At 38.1% G+C, this 16,496-nt stretch overlaps 1 protein-coding gene and 1 long non-coding RNA gene across 2 annotated transcripts in view; both read left to right on the top strand.

The window, feature by feature from the left end:
* The first annotated feature begins 678 nt into the window (after positions 1-678).
* LOC134482482 (uncharacterized) lies at positions 679-14,426 on the top strand. Its single transcript, XR_010058652.1, has 3 exons — positions 679-11,110; positions 13,892-13,925; positions 14,383-14,426. It is a non-coding gene; the product is annotated as an uncharacterized LOC134482482 (long non-coding RNA).
* A 1,593-nt stretch (positions 14,427-16,019) lies between these two features.
* Positions 16,020-16,496, top strand: part of LOC134482475 (mucin-16-like) — a 236,869-nt gene continuing 236,392 nt past the window's right edge. Inside the window, exon 1 of the mRNA XM_063275942.1 lies at positions 16,020-16,289. The gene's annotated coding sequence lies outside the window, so the exon portion shown is untranslated. The remainder of the gene's footprint in view (positions 16,290-16,496) is intronic.

Below are 16,496 nucleotides of genomic sequence, written 5' to 3' on the forward strand. Positions count from 1 at the left end.
TCCAGATGAAGATCTACAGCTCTCAGATCCTCCTTCACCATGTCTGATTGGTGGCTGCAGTGATCCTGCTGTGATGATAACAGGTCTGAACCTCTGAGGCTGTAAACCAGCCCTAATGAAATGGTGTCCTTTTAAGAGTTGCCTTGGCCATGGTGTCTGTTCACACAACTAAAGTCCTACGTAAGACAGTGGCCATAACACAAAAATTTATCTAGATAATCTGTGCAACCCCCTAAGAATACTAACACGATTCTTTAAAGACATTTAGAAATCCATCATTAATTTAACAGGTCAATATAAAGGAGCCATGTAGGTCAGCACAGTTATCAACATTAGCGCAGCTTGAGCCCTCACCGGCACAGATTTGGAGTTATTACACCATAGCGGTAAAGCAATAATGAAATCTGCAACAATATTCAAAGGCTCATAGGTTGGGAAACATAATTAAACATCTGTCCATAAATCTGTACACAGACAGCCATGAGTCATTGAACACCCCTGTCTGGGTTCAGGTAAAGCAGATGTCTACCCTTCAAGAGACTAGAGGCTCCAGGAAGCTTATACATATGGTGGAGTTGCTGGGCTGGGGATATCCTTGTGGAGGAGACAAGGGGTAGGGGGAGGAGGTATGCAATATTGAGATGTGGGACTGTCAGGGGGTGGATTGGGAGGGGAATGAAATCTGAAGTATAAAAGTAAATAAATAAAAAATGGCTATCTTGCTGATAGCAATCTACTGATTCAATACAATCTATCAAAATTCCAATTCAATCCTTCATAGAGTCAGAAAGATGAATTTGGAAATTCACTTGGAATAACAACAACAAAAAAAAAAACAAGGATAGAGAAAACTATCCTCAACATAAAGAAATAATAACAATAAAAGATAGAATCACCATCCTTGACCTCAAGCTGTATTACAGAGCAATAGTTTTAAAACTGTATGGTATTAAAACAGAGACAAGCAGGTAGATCAATGTAATAGAATTGAGGACACAGAAATGAACAAATACTCCTATGGTCCCTTGATGTTTGACAAATGAAATATAACCTTACAGTAGAAAAAAGATAGCTTTTTCAATAATTGTTGCTGGATCAACTGGAAGTTCGCACCCAGAAGAATGCAAATTGATCTTCTTCCCTAGTGCAAAGCTCAAGGGCAAGTGGATCAAGGACATCCACATAAAAAGAAAACACTCAAAGCCATAGGGGAAACTGTGGAGAAAAGCCTCGAACGTAGGGACTCTGCGGAAATTTTCCTGAAAAGAAACACCAATGGCTTCTGCTCAAGGACTTTCAAATGGGACCTCATAATATTGCAAAGCTTCTCCAAGGCAAAGGATACTGTCTTTAGGACAAAATGGCAACCAAGAGATTGGGAAAAGGTCTTCACCTCTCCTACATTCAATAGAGGTCTAATATCCAATATGTACTAAGAACTCAAGAACTTAGACTCCAGAGAGCCAAATAATCCTATTAGAGAAATGGATATAGAACTAAACAGAGAAATCTCAGCTGAGGAATATCGAATAACTGAAAAGTACCTGTAGAAATGTTCTTCAACAACCTTAGTCATTAGGGGAATGCAAATCAAAACAATGCTGAGATTCTACTTCACACCCCTCAGAGTGGCTAGGAACAAAACTCAGGTGACCACAGATTCTGACAAGAATGTGTAGAAAGCAGAACACTCCTCCACTGTTACTTGGATAGCGAGCTGGTACAACTGCTCTGGTATTCAGCTGGGGGTTTCCTCAGAAAATTGGACATAGTACTACCTGAGGACCCAGGTATACCCATTTCTGGGCATAGAGCCAATAGATGCTCCAACATATAACAGACAAACATGCTCCAGTAAGTCCATGGCAGCCTTATTTTTAATAGCTAGAAGCTGGAAAGACCCCAGAAGTCCATCAACAAAAGAATGGATACAGAGAATGTGGTACAATTACACAAACGCAGTACTACTCAGCTATTAAAAAGCAATGACTTCATGAAATTCATAGGCAAAAGGATGGAACTAGAAAATATCATCTTGAGTGAGGTGACCCCAGAAAATAACACAGATGGTGTGCACTCACTGATAAGTGAATAGTGTCCATTTGTTTCTACTTGGCTGATTTCAGCTCTGAGTTTGATTATTTCCTGCCGTCTACTCCTCCTGGGTGTATTTACTTCTTTTTGTTCTAGAGCTTTTAGGTGTGCTGTCAAGGTGGTGACATATGCTGTTTCCTGTTTCTTTCTGCAGGCACTCAGAGCTATGGGTTTTCTTCTTAGCACAGCTTTCATTGTGTCCCATAAGTTTGGGTATGTTGTACCTTCGATTTCATTAAATCTAAGAAGTCTTTAATTTCTTTCTTTATTTCTTCCTTGACCAGGTTATCATTGAGTAGAGCATTGTTCAACTTCCACGTATAAGTAGGCATTCTTCCATTATTGTTATTGAAGACCAGATTTAGGCCGTGGTGGTCTGATAGCACCCATGGGATTATTTCTATCTTTCTGTACCTATTGAGGCCTGTTTTTTGACCAATTATATGGTCAATTTTGGAGAAAGTACCATGAGGACCTGAGAAGAAGGTATATCCTTTTGCTTTAGGATAGAATGTTCTATAAGTATCTGTTAAGTCTATTTGGTTCATGATTTCTCTTAGTCTGTCTACGTCTCTGTTTAATTAGTGTTTCCATGATCTGTCCATTGATGAGAGTGGGGTGTTGAAATCTCCTACTATTATTGTGTGAGGTGCAATGTGTGTTTTGAGCTTTAGTAAGGTTTCTTTTATGTATGTAGATGCCCTTGTATTTGGGGCATAGATATTTAGGATTGAGAGTTCATCTTGGTGGATTTTTCCTTTGATGAATATGAAGTGTCCTTCCTTATCTTTTTTGATGACGTTTAGTTGGAAATTGATTTTATTTGATATTAGAATGGCTACTCCAGCTTGCTTCTTCAGACCATTTGCTTGGAAAGTTGATTTCCAGCCTTTTACTCTGAGGTAGAGTCTGTCTTTGTCTCTGAGGTGTGTTTCCTGTAGGGAATGCAGGGTCCTCATTGCATATCCAGTGTGTTAATCTATGTCTTTTTATTGGGGAGTTGAGGCCATTGATGTTGAGAGATATTCAGGAATATTTATTTATTATCCTTTGTAGTGCTGGATTTGTAGAAAGATATTGTGTAAATTTGGTTTTGTCATGGAATATCTTGGTTTCTCCATCTATGTTAATTAAGAGTTTTGCAGGATAAAGTAACCTGGGCTGGCATTTGTGTTCTCTTAGGGTCTGTATGACATCTGTCCAGGATCTTTTGGCTTTCACAGTTTCTGGTGTGATTCTGATAGGTCTGCCTTTATGTTACTTGATCTTTTTCCCTTACTGCTTTTAATATTCTTTATTTTGTGCGTTTGGTGTTTTGACTATTATGTGACGGGAGCTGTTTCTTTTCTGGTCCAATCTATTTGGAGTTCTGTAGGCTTCGTGTATGCTTATGGGTATCTCTTCCTTTAGGTTAGGGACGTTTTCTTCTATGATTTTGTTGAAAATATTTACTGGTCCTTTGATCTAGGAGTCTTCACTCTCTTCTATAGCTATATCCTTAGTTTTGATCTTCTCATTGAGTCCTGGATTTCCTGTATGTTTTGGACCAGTAGCTTTTTCTGCTTTACATTATCTTTCACAGTTGAGTCGATAGTTTTCTATAGAATCTTCTGCTCCTGAGATTCTCTCTTCTATCTCTTGTATTCTGTTGGTGAAGCTCGTATCTACAGCTCCTTGTCTCTTCTTTTGGTTTTCTATATTCAGGGTTGTTTCCATGTGTTCTTTCTTGATTGCTTCTATTTCCATTTTTAATTCCTTCTAGTGTTTGTGTTTTCCTGGAATCCTTTCAGGGATTTTTGTGATTCCTCTCTGTAGGCTTCTACTTGTTTATTTATGTTTTCCTGCATTTCTCTAAGGGAGTTCTTCATGTCTTTCTTGAAGTCCTCCAGTATCGATCAAATATGATTTTGAAAATATATCTTGCTTTTCTGGTATGTTTGGATATTCCGTGTTTGCTTTGGTTGGAGAATTGGGATCCGATGATGTCATGTAGTCTTGGTTTCTGTTGCTAGGGTTACTGTGCTTGCCTCTTGCCATCAGATTATCTCTAGTGTTTCTTTCTTCTGCTATTTCTGACAGTGGCTAGACTGTCCTATAAGCCTGTGTGTCAGGAGTGCTGTAGACCTGTTTTCCTGTTTTCTTTCAGCCAGTTATGGGAACAGAGTGTTCTGCTTTGGGGCGTGTAGTTTTTCCTCTCTACAGGTCTTCAGCTGTTCCTGTGGGCCTGTGCCCTGAATTCACCAGGCAGGTCACTTGGAGCAGAAAAGTTGGTCTTATCTGTGGTCCCGAGGCTCAAGATTGCTCGTGGGGTGTTGCTCATGATCTCTCCTCAGGGGCAGCAACCAGGAGGACCTGCGCCGCCCTTTCTGGGAGCCCCCCGTGCACCAGAGTCCCAGATGGCATTTGGTGTTTTCCTCTGGAGTCAGAGATGTGGGCAGAGTGTAGTCTTTTCTGGTCTTCCAGGCATGTCTGCCTCTCTGACGGTTTAGCTCTCCCTCTCCCAGGATTTGGGTGCAGAGAACCGTTTATCTGGCTGGTCTCTTCAGGTTCCTGCGGTGTCTCAGATGCAGCGGACCTGCTGCTCCTGTGCCCTTATCTACGGGAACCCAGAGACCGTTCCTCTTGGGCCAGGTATATGGGCAGGGGTGGACAGTGTTGGTGGTCTCTTCTGCTCTGCAGTCTCAGGAGTGCCCACCTGTCCGGGCGGTGAGCTCTCTCTCCCACGGGGTTTGGGAGCAGTGAGCTGGAGGCAGGGAGCATGAGATTCGGACTCCCGCTAAAAACCGGAAGTGTCCGGTTCTTCCACGGGGTTTGGGAGCCATACATCACTTTCTTTATTCATTGTTCAGTAGAGGGACATCCAGGTTGTTTCCAGATTCTGGTTAGTATGAACAAAGCTACTATGAACATAGTTTGACAAGTGTTTCTTTGGTACAGTGTGACATCTTTATGACTACACACCCAGGAGCGTTATAGCTGGCCCTTGAGGTAATACAGTTTTTTTCTCTCAGTTTTGTGAGAAACCACCCAATTGATTTCCAAAGTTGTTGTTCAAAGTTTCACGTCCATCAGTGATGGATTAGTGTTCCCTTTGCTCCACAACCTGCCAGCATTCACTCTCACTTGAGTTTTTCATCTTTGCTTTTGTGATGGGTGTCAAATGACATGTCAGAGTGGTTTTGAGTAACCAGCTCTTGGTTTTGTTCATTCTTTGTATTGTTTCCCATGTTTCTATGTTTAATTTTCATACCATCTTCTCTTGAGCGTGTAAGCTTCTGTTTTTATTTTTAATATTGCATATGTGCTGATTAGCTGCTATTATGAAATCTCTCCATTTCTTTTGAAGGGACATAGTGTTATGAACTTTCCTTTTGCACTGCTTTTATTGTGTTCCCTAAGTTTGTATGATTTGTGCCTTCACTTTCATTGAATTCTAGAAAGACTTTGATTTCTTCTTTCAACAGTGGTCACTTAGCATAGAGTTGTTCAGTTTCCATGAGATTGTAGGCTTTCCATTGTTTTTGTTGTTGACATAGTCCAACTTTAGTCCATGGTGACCTTATCAGACACAAAAGCATTTTGGTGTTCTTTTGTTGTTGTTGTTGTTTTTGTATTTTCTTGTATCTGTTGTAGATCTGTATCTGTACATGTTCAATTTTGGAGAAGGTTCCATGAGGTGCTGAGAAGATACATATTTTTTTATTTGAGTGACAGCTTCTATAGATATCTGTTGTTGTAAAAATATTAAAATAAAAAAGTAAAAGTTGTCTTTTACCCCGCTAGGTCCGCACCTCGTTGCCCCAAGATATCTGCTAGATATCTTGGCGGAAACACAGCCCAGCCGCACATTTTCCTACACTCAAACCCTCACATAAAAGAACACACAACACAATAATCTTTGATCCAATTGGTAAGGTATAGTTGCCACTTAAACATACAAGGCCTGGTACCATCCATCCCTTAGGAAGATTGATAACAACCTGTAAATACACAGAGCAGAATCTTAACATCACCTGCCATGGCTCCTCCCCCCTCTCTCTCCTCTTCTCTGTGTTAATCCCCTTCTCTTCCTTCAAGCTTCTCTCCTGCCCATCCTTGCTTCTCCTCCAATGTCAGGTCTCCTACTATCCTGTACCTGCCCCTCACCTGTATTTTACAAATTCAATGGGGAGGTGGTTCTGGTGAAGTCATCTGAGTTCTGAGTCTGTGACTAGGCAGCTGTCCTTGGGGCAGTGGAATTAGCATCAAAATACAGAAACTTCAGGGCAAACCACCACAGATATCTGTTAGGTCCATTTGATTCATGCCATCTACTAGTTGCATTACATTTCAGTTTAGTTTCTCTTTTGGTGACATGCCTGTTGGTCATTAACGTGATAATATGTAGGTGATGTCCCCTACTATAATGTGTGGAATTGGAGGTGTGGTTTAAGCTTTAACAAAATTAGTAAATGTTTCTTTTGTAAAGGAGGATGCACTTATATCGCAAGCATTGATGTTTAGAATTGAAGCATCATCTTGTTGGATTTTCCTTTGATTTATATGCAGTGTCCTTTCCCATCTCTTTTAATTATTTCTCATTGAAAGTCTATTTTACCAGATATTAGATTGGCTGCTGCAGCTTGACTCTTGGGTCCATTTGCTTTACAGACCTTTTGTCCAGTCCTTTATTCTGTGGCAGTGTTTATCTTTGTGGCTGAGTTGCATTTCTATATGCAACAGAAGTATAGATTCGGTTTATGCATCTACTCTCTTAGACTATGTCTTTTTATTTGGTAAGTGAATCTGTTCCTGTTCAGAGATATTAATAATTAATGATTGCTTTTACTTGGTATTTTGATTTTGGTTTGCATGTGTTTCTCTTGGTTGGTTTTACTATGCGATTATTAGTTTCTCGTGTTTCATTGAGTTCAGTTACTCTCCTTGTCTTGGAGTTTTGCTTGTAGCATCCTGATTAGTGATGGGTTAGTAGAAAGATATAGTTTGCGTTTGGTTTTGTCACAGAATAGCTTTTTACTCCATCTTGAGTAAAATTGATTGAAAATTTTGCTAAGTATTGTAGTCTGGGCTGACAGCTATAGTCTCTTAGGGTCTGTAAGACATCTCTCTGGCTCTTCTGGCTTTTAATTCTCTGTTGAGAAGTTTGGTATAATTCTGATTGTTCTGTCTTTATATGTAATATGTTACTTGCCTCTTTCTCCTTGTGGCTTTTTAATTTTCTCTCTTTGCTTTGGGGATTTAATGTTTTGGTTATTATGTAGCTGGAGGATTTATTTTCTGACACAGTAAACTCTTATTTGTACTGTAAGCTTCTTGTGTGTATGTAGGCATCTTTTTCTTGAGGTTTGGGATGTTTTCTTCTATGATGTTGTTGAAGATATTTTCTGGGCCTTTAATCTGGGAATCTTCTTCTCCTGTTCCTATTTTTCTTAAGTTTGGCCCTGATTCCACATCCAGCCTGTCAGGCTGTGCCTTTTTAGTGGGGAAGATGAGTTCACTGATATTGAGAGATATTAACAACAAATGAGTGTTAATTCCTGCCATTCTCATTTTGTGAATGAGTGATTATTATTTATTTTTGTTAACACCAATCAATTTGGTGTTCTGTAAGGTTCCTCTAAGTTTATAGGCATTCTTCCTTTATGTTGTATAAATTTCCTTCTATGATTTTGTTGAACATATGTTCTCATCTTTGGAGCTGGTACTCTCTTCACTTTTGAACAATTCCTATTATCCTTAGTACAAAATTTCACAGTGTCTCAGACTACCTGAATATTTTGAGTCAGTAACTTTTTAGGTGATATTTTCTTTGGTTGATGTATTAATTTCTTTGAGTATATCATGTATGCCTGAGATCATCTCTTCCAATTCTTTTATTGTGTTGGCTGTGCTTCTGTTCTTGTTCTCTTTTGGAGTATTTCTGTCTCCAAGGTTCCATCATTTTGGGTTTCCTTTATTGCTTCTTTAATCATTTGCAGGTGTTGACATATTTTATTCATTTTGCTCACCTGTTTGATTGTATTTTCCTGTATATTTTAAGGGATTTGATAATTTCTCCTTTAAATTCCTCTATCATATTCATAAGATTGGATTCAATGTCATTTTATTGTGTTTTGATTTTGTTAGCATATCCAGGTCTTGATGTAGTAGGATAGCTGGGCTCTCGGTGTGTTATATTGTTTTGTTCTTGTTGAGTGTATTCTCATGCTGGCCTTTAGCCAACTTTTTATCCATGGGTGTTTACTGGTGCAAGAGTCATGAAGTGGGCTCTGGGTTTTTCTCTTTTTAGGGGTTAGGTTAAGATATGGTCTCACTAAATTGTAGCTCTCTTTGTCTAAGGAATCACAGTGATCCATATGCTTTTGCTTCCTCAGTGTTGGGATTCATGTTGTGCGCCACCAGACCCAATCTGTTATTCTTTCAAGAATCATTAGCCCAGAGTAAAAGGAATCACAGTTGATTGTTTTTATACTGGTAGGGATGGGGTTTTCTGTCATTCTGAGAGAGTTCAGTTAGGATCATCACAATTGTTCACGGGTATTTATTTCTAGACATTGATGTTTGATAAATTACTGCCATCTTTGATTTGCAATATACAGGGAATGGATTGGTTCTAAGTGACGTAATTGGCTACAAATGAATATTTACTCTAGAGTACTCAATAGATTGTTCTCATAGACATTGATACTAAAAATGAGTTTCATAATTTTATTTGTAATATTCTTCTATACTTGTAATAATACACATTTTGTTTTTATTTTCAGAAGTCTTGTTTTTTAAAGATGAAAGGCCTTTGTCCTGGTAAGGCTTAACAGTACATTAGTACTAGAGGAGTGCAAAGATAAAAAGCAAATTCTTTTTGGGTATACTTTGAGACTTGTGTCTTACAGGTCCCACAGTATTCTGAATATAATTTTAGCCTAAAATTTGTTCAGTGTACTTTATATGAATGTGAAAAGTATGCTCACACGCCATTTCCAAGAAAAAACTATGCAGTTTTTAAAAAGAGCCTGCTAGGATTAACTCTGCAAGTTAATGTCCACTTAAGATTCTTCAGCTTTTCAAAGCCTTACTAAATTGTATTTGTGGACTAAGACCCACACTCATAGTTATCATTTCAGGCATTCATCTCTCTGACACGGTACATAATGTGGGATGATTCTCAGTTGTCAGTCATTACTACAAGATGGCAACCATTTCTTTCCTCCTTTGACACCAGCTATGAAGGCAAAGGAACTTTTTGTCAGGTGTAGCATATATCATATATCTTAGAAGAAACCCATGAGTTGCAGTCCATCCAATGAAAGGCTGAGATTCCATGAAGGTGGATATTAACATTTCTCACTTTACATTTATAGGTTGTTATGGCTATTCTTAAGGGATGGATATATACTGGTTTGTGTGTGTCTAGATGAACTAACTATATCTTACCTAAGTGGGTGGTTTATGTCCTTATCAATTGGTTGTAAGTTGATTGTGCAAATGTATTGTTCATTAAGTAATTAACATATGACTCTGGGTTACAGTTGCTGGGTTACAGTTTGTTGAGTCATGACTTCACTGGATTGTTGGGAGTGTGAGAAGAGTCTGTGACAGGAAGCGGTGCTAGGCTATGGAATGCTTGGGGCTAGCTTGGCATGTGGCCACACTAGCATGGCCCACAGAACAACCCGCTATGGAGACAGTTTGTGAAAATGGATGACAGAGAAACATCTAGAGCATGTGATTGCACCTAGCATGGGAACTCATGGGAACCAGTCATTCACCTTTTAATTATTCCACAAGACCCATGTCTTCCTGAAAGCTCCACCCATCAAATATCCATTCATATGATCAGTTTTCCACAGTAATGGATCCTTTGAATCTCAATAGATTAGCTGAATGTATAGAACTAAGTGACCATGTGACTATTATTTATCTCTCTATAAAGGAGGTTTTTGCCTTCCATATCAGTTGGACATGAACATACAGGTGAAGGCCCATCCATTCCTGTCCAGGATGCTAGGTTAGACACTGGTTTGGTAGAAAATTAAAAGGTGTATTTCAAGCTCATTCTGTGCTCATTAGGATTAATTACCTCCACAAGAGAGGACAATTATGTTGTTCTCTTTATTTGGGCTCTGCATCAGGAAATCATTTTATAAATACTATCACATGACTTATTCCCTCCATGTTTAAGATTCCCTAAATCATACAAGCTAATGTCAAAATCAAGATTCAAACTTTTCCATACTAAAACTGTTCAAAGACTCCTTGCAAAATACGCATGTTAACTTATACTTGGAAGTGCAAACAGTTTCACAGTCTCAATGCAATTAGTCTTATTGTTCTTTGTTTCTGTTATTACCTTATTATGTTCATAAAAATGGATAAATGGCACAGAAACAGGCAGATTGTGACTTCGGGATTCATTCATGCGTGTGTTAAGAAGGAGCAGCTTGAACATTACAAATGCAGTGGTGGGTTTTGAAGAGCTCTAGCAGCAACAGAAATCTATTTGATGTTCGACAAGCAAACCACTTGGGTGGTACCATCATAGATAGTGAAATATTCACAAAGTATCATGGGAATAGGTGCCTTACTGCATCAGGGGCAAAGACTGTTATGATTAATGTAGTCAGGGGATTAATTCCATTGCATCTATAGATTAAAAATATCACTCGGTATAGCTATGAGAGCAAAAGCTAGAGAGGTGGTTGTGTGTATATATGTATCTGTATAATGGTTTCATTGGGCTGATTTTTGGGCCTAATTTCCTTCCCTTTCTTCTACATGGGGAAAAGTTGGAAGTAAAGTATTCCAAGACATACTCAACTGGTTAAAGAACAAATGAATAGCTTTTTAAAACAATTTATAATGTAATATAAGTTAGAAAATCAAGCAAGAAGTAATCCAATGCATTGGATTAATGTTTAGTATGAATATTAACATAACATTCTTAAAATACACCACAGTGGAGTAAGACCACCAGGACAGCTAAAATCCATTTTGAAAAACTCTAACCGGCATAATTCAGGTAAGATTAAGTGTAAGTCCTCTACTGATTCTACCCTAACTATAGAAAGAACTTTGTTTGTGCTAGGAAAGTAAGGAAATCAAATATGAATATATTTATATCCATTCTTCACTTCCTGGCAACCATTTTTAGAATTCAGATTTACTTAAGATATTGTTTCTAAGAAATTTCTTTTTTTCTTTTAAAGTTGTTTTATGTATTTGCATTCTTTTTATTGAATTACAGTTTATTTCTTTACACAACTTTTCCATAGGCATTCTAGACATCAATCCAGTGGTTGGCTGTCTCTGCGTCTGTCTTAGTCAGCTTCTGGTAGAGCCTCTTAGCGGACAGCCATGCTAGGCTCCTGTTTGCCAGCACAACATGGCATCAGTAATAGTGTCAGGGTTTGGTGCCTATGCATGGGATAGATCCCAAGTTGGGCCGGTCACTGGACAGCCTTTCCTTTCCTCTCTGCTCCATTTTTTACCCTGTATTTCTTTTTTTTCTTTTTTTCCTTTTTTCTTTTATGGGATTTTTAAAAATTTATACAACCACCAAACTAGATAAGATGGATGAAGCAAAGAAGTGCAGGCCGACAGGAACCGGATGTAGATCTCTCCTGAGAGGCAAAGCCAGACTACAGCAAATACATAGGCAAATGCCATCATTAAACCACTGAACTGAGGATGGGATCCCCATTGAAGGAATCAGAGAAAGGACTGAAGGAGCTTGAAGGGGCTTGAGACCCCATATGAACAACAATGCCAACCAACCAGAGCTTCTAAGAAATTTCAAATTCAAATTATATCATCTGCAATGCTACTATATTCAAATCGAACTACTGATGCATGTAGTGACCTTTGATAAAAAAAAAAAAACTATTCCATGATTTGTGTCCTCTCTAGACACATAGCAGCAAGTTGACTTTGATATAAAATACATTTTTATTTCAGGTTTTAGCATATATACTATATATATGATTATTGCTACATGTCATAGGAGTCAGTGTGTGAAAATATGATCATATTAAAAAGCAAAACAAAAACAGTATTCAATTAATTTCATTATGTTTTGGAGACTAAATATCATTAGCATAATCTGGAATTTTTCTCTCCATAATATTTCAATCATACTTATTTTATAATTCACAGATTATCTTATAGTTATTTTTAGTTGTCTTCCATTTAATGTGAATATCTTGATATTATAAATATCTGGCTCACTCAGGAACCTTTGGAGAAGTGAATGGTGTGTGAGATTTGTAGGTCGTGCTGGGGAATGAAAACTGATATTCTTAGCATTCAATGAAAGCAGCCTCCATATGGGCTACTCTGACAGCACCTTTTCCCTGTAGTTCTATTAATTAGCAAAAGATATAGTGATACTTGTTTTATATGCTGCAAGACATAATTTCCAGTAAAAAAAAAACATTGGCACAGTAGATGGAAGGTTGAAAAACCACATCATTCTCCAGTACACAGCACTGAATGATCCATTGAGTGAGTCTGAATAAGATTAGATTCCAACAGTGGGAGAAACACCACAGAATTTATCCTTTCAGCAACCTACACCACAGCATCTCTCATACCTACTTTGGAGAGAGCCAGCCAGAGAATAGTGTAGAGGAACCTAAATGACCCTCTTCACATAACCCTGAGGGAAACAGAATTATCATAATGTGGGTGTCTTTTTTAAAAATGTATTTCAGCACTGGAGTTTTGTTTGTGTTGTCGAGGACTGAAAGAGGCCCCACACATGCTGAGCATACGGTCCACCATAGAGACATTTTCTCAGCCCATTTGTTGATAGGACAAAAACTTGCTCTGGTCATGGGCAATGCCAAGGGGTGTGCAGTGGAGTTTTACATACTGTAAAGGAAATGAACTAGGGTTGTTCATTCTCTGAAGCATGTTTCAAGGACAGGCTTTATCCAGAGAGTGAAACTTGAGACACTCTACGGTTTATATATGGAAATATATTTTTAAAATGTTTTATGTGAGATTGCTGCTCTATCTGCAAGTTTCTTTCATGCTTCTCTCTGGAGTAATAATTCATGTTGCATAACTACTAAGGAAGTCTTTCCAGTTGCTCTTGCCATGGCCGGCAATGGAAGTTGATGTTGAACTTCTTTTTGCTGGAAATGAGCTAGGGGTCAATGCTAGATCTGAGGGCCCTTAACATCTTCTTCAGAAGATCTCGACTACAGTAACACACTGATCTCTCAAGAGCTTTGTCACACTTGCAGCTGGAAATACTTTGTAAAGGTCTTTGGGTCTCCTATATTTGACTATGCTGCAACGACAGTCACCAGAGACTGTGCTTCCCGGTGGTAGCAATGAATTTCCCCTACAGTGAAGGAAGTTCATGTCGACTTTTGTAGCAGCCCCTTTCACTACTGTATGAGATGAGCATGCTCACCTAGAGTGCTGCAAACATCCCTAGTCCAGAGGCAAAAAGCAGCAGTGGCAACATGACGCTGTCCTTTTAACCCTTCACTATGGGACAACAGTTCAGGCTAAGATGATAATTTCTGTGTCTGATAGTGATCAGGATCATAGGTAATTTGCACAACAATTTTTATAAGTAGTAACTTTTGATGAAATTTTCTCTTTGTCTTTAAAATATACTAGGAAATGGGAAGAAAGGTTTTTGCATATATTTATTATTTACCAATAATTATTCACTTTAAAGGCTTTTCATAAATGGTGCCAAAGGATATAGGGTCACAAATATTAGCCTTTGTACTTATTGTCATGTTTCCTATAGTTGTTTTGTGACAAATTTTGCTTCCCTCTTTAGAAGCTGGTAAGAGACTTACAGGAACATCACCATGGTAAGAATCTGTGCATTTTACAATAAATTAATCTGTAAAAAGTATAATGTTCAGAACCTGACATTCTCTTTGCCTCTGTGTACTCCGATTTCAGCTTCTTTATTTCTTCTATAATCACAAGCTGAACAATTATCTCCCACACAGCATGAGTTATGGACAAACATCCTTAGGAAGGGAGATGATTCAGTGGATAAAGTGCTTGCCATGAGTCTGTGAGAATGGAAGTTTGGATTCTCAGAATCCACATGAGGTCTTGAGGATCTCATGTGCATCTGAATCCTGGGGCACTTATGGTGAGGCAGGAGGTGGTGAGAGAGAATCCCCTGAAGTTTACTGGCTAGTTTGCCTGGGTTTCTTATTCATGAAGAAGGGATTGAGCCACAAAACCAAGGTTGGAAGAATGTTGCATGCTGTTATTCTAAAGGCTCCCTGACAAGCCCTCCTTTCTTGTTCCTAGGTGTGTGAATGTGGATAATGTCAGCTCTACCTCCTCTGTGAAGGTAAAATTCTTCTTTGTGAGTTTAATTTTCTTATGAATTTTGTTACAATTCAGCAATAGTGTAACTATCCCAGTTTTATATGGAAAGATTGCTCAAGGGAGTCCACATTGTAGATGTGGAGATTTCTACAAACTGCAAGTGAGCAGTAAGTCCTTGTGGGTAGTGGTGGCCAATAAGAGAATGGACTCAAAAGACATAGTGAGTGGAAGACTGAGCACAGTCCTCGTACAATAGAAGATGTCTGACGTTTGACAAGTATTGTTTGCAGAAATGAGTACATGTTCGACTGATTTTAAAATGTGACTGTTACTAGACCATAATATTTCTTTTTTAAAAAATTTTTATTAGATATATTTCTTTACTTACTTTTCCAATGTTTTTCCCTTCCTGGTTTCCGGTCCATGAGCCCCCATCCCTTCCCCCTCACCCTCTCCCATATCGGTTTTCCTGGGCTGGAGAGATGGCTCAGTGGTTAAAAGCACTGACTGAAAGAACCAAAAAAAAAAAAAAAAACAAAACAAAAAAAAAAACAAAAAAAAAGAGCACTGACTGATCTTCCAGAGGTCTTGATGAATCCAATTCCCAGCAACCACATGTTGACTGACGACCATCTATAATGAGATCTGATGATCTCTCCTGGTGTGTCTGAAGATAGCTACTGTATACTTATATATAATAAGTACTTCTTAGTAAGTCCAGACATTTCTATAATCCATGAATCTCCTAAGTGACTTTACCCTCAGGAAAATGCATGCAATTTTTATCTACCTTTGGACACTGCTATTTTAGGATTCTGTATGAGAGCATCTCCTTGGTTTCTCTATTTCATGTGTATTTACACTAAGGAGAAATTGTGGCTATGTAGCAGTTTGTAATATGTTCATCAAATTTGTCTTATGAGAATAGAGCATTTTCTATTTGATTCTATGAGGGTATGTTGAAAGCTCTTCATCTAGAAAAACAACAAGTGTTTTTCCCAATTATCAAGCATTTTTAGATGCAGGGAGTCAATTACTGTATATTTCCATTTAAGTTCTTCTTTATGGATTTTAAAATAATATAAACTTATATTCTTTGGGCCACATTCAAACAGTTAAAATATTGTAGTGCTTTACTTAGATATTTCCATATTCAGTCTGAGGCTGCTTTATCACTGTGAGCTGCTCAAGGTTAAGAAACCTGTTTCTATATAACCTATAGCCCTATAGTGAGGGGCTGTGTGAATGAAGAGTGGCAATTTAATGATTTTTGAATGTGACTCAGTGGACCAATGTGTTTCTATAAAGCAGTTTCACCGGTTCTATGGTATGGACAGTGCTAGCAATTAAATTGCCATTTATTTGTAAATGAAAACTGTGCATTTTGTGATTCCCCACAATGGAAGAGTAAGACTGTTAGAAGGGGCCTCATTAATATTAATAATCATCTTAAACTAGAAGCAGAATAATTGACTGATAATGAATTAAGCTTAGTCTCAACAAGAACAAGGTCAAGTTTGTCAGTTAATGATTTTCTCTTAATCTAGGCTAGCATAAATATTTTAACTTCTTGATGGTATACTATTAAGTTGTAAATAGGCATATAAGAAGATATTTTGTATTTAATAATTTTGATTTTCATGTGTCAATATCCTGTAATTCCTAAAGAACATTGTTGATTTGAAAGCATGCATCCTAAAAGAATAGAGTTAATTTCGAGACCAAATAAAAAGTAAACTCTCTTCTCTGCATTGCAGGGAGAATCGGGAAGAAAATTCCATATAATACCTAAGAAGATCCAGAACATTTTTAGAAAATCTTGAGTTTATGTGTGTTCTTGAGGAGAGCCAGTACCTGATGTATGGAAAGCAAAAAAATCCATAATGGTAATTCCCCTAATTTGAGAAGTAACCTATTTCCTTTTGTGAAGGGGAGTGATGGGTGTTTGTGCCTATGCCTTCCTAGTGCAAGTAGTGAACGAGTAGAGAAAGATCAGCCTTGAGCATTCCCTTCACACTCTCCATATCCTCACTCCTTGCCAGTCACTGCATTAGGCAGTGCTTCTCAACCTTCCTAATGCTGTGACCTTTAAT

The sequence above is a fragment of the Rattus norvegicus genome, chromosome 16 (assembly GCF_036323735.1).
Source record: "Rattus norvegicus strain BN/NHsdMcwi chromosome 16, GRCr8, whole genome shotgun sequence".
NCBI classification, from domain to species: Eukaryota; Metazoa; Chordata; class Mammalia; order Rodentia; family Muridae; genus Rattus; species Rattus norvegicus.